Below are 1,186 nucleotides of genomic sequence, written 5' to 3' on the forward strand. Positions count from 1 at the left end.
ACCCCATCAGGACCCCAATAAGACCCCAGCCGTACCCCATCAGGACCCCAGTGGGATCTCACCTTCCAGCTCCTCCTTCTCATAGTGGATGTTGACCACATTGCTCGTCCTGCCCTGGTCAATCACGGCCTCCTCGTCGTGTCTCTAATGGGGAGAAAAAGGGAAGATTTGGGGCTGAGTCCGTGGAGCTGTGTCCATCACCACCCCATGAGGGTCACGGCTTCTCCTCCAGCCCCAAAAATCGAGGATTCATGCGGGGTTCTTCTCCCATTCCCAAATAAATCCCAAATAAATCCACCCATGTTCTGGAATTCTGGAAGGGTTACTGCGGGATGAAAGGGATTTCAGACCCAAATTTGGCCATTTCAGACCCAAATTTGGCCATTTCAGACCTAAAAAAAACCCAATTGCCTGTGTTTATTTTGTGGTTCCTTTCTTAAAAAAAGAAAAAATACTCGAGGATTTCCAAGCTGGGAGAAAAGAGCCACTTTTGTGGGTTCCTGAAGGACTCCACAAATCTCCGGGTGGCTCCTGGCTGATGACCTCCAAAAGMCCCCAAGGACCTGCAGAGGCGGCGCTTCAGCCCAGCAAGGCTCAGGTTCCCCCCGGTGGGGTTTTTCCATGGAAAACATCATTTTCCACCTTTTATTTGAGATTTCTGAGCAGTCTGGGCTGCTGKGAAGTGTCCCTGTCCACGGCAGAGGRGTGGAGTGGGATGGTCTCATGATTTTCCAACCCAAACCATTCCATGATCCTTTTATGCCTCAAACACTGAAGGAAAAATGTCACCGCTGTTCCCCTTCCCCTTCCTTGTCCCCCTGGACAATCCAAAAACCCAAAATTACAATCGGGCTCAATAAATTGCAATTTATTTTAAATCGCAATTAAATTCTTTGTATGTTGTATTTTTAATCTATTATACTTCGTTTTTTTCACTATATTTCATATTAATATCATATTTTATTTTAATTGCAATCGGGGCTCGATAAATCACGATTAAAAAYGGGAATTTTAATAAAACTTTGAAGTGGCAGCGGGAGTGGGAGTAAAGGATTTGGGAACGGCATTCAAACCTCCCGTGGGTGGCACAGGGAGTTTCCTTCTCTCCCGAAAAAATATTTTCACAAACCTCCCCTCCAGGGAAACCCCAGCAGGATTTGGGGTTTTTTCCCCAAAAACCCCCCAG

This window comes from Malurus melanocephalus, unplaced genomic scaffold (genome assembly GCF_030028575.1).
Source record: "Malurus melanocephalus ecotype Western Australia unplaced genomic scaffold, MMel_1.1 scaffold_1732, whole genome shotgun sequence".
Lineage (NCBI taxonomy): Eukaryota > Metazoa > Chordata > Aves > Passeriformes > Maluridae > Malurus > Malurus melanocephalus.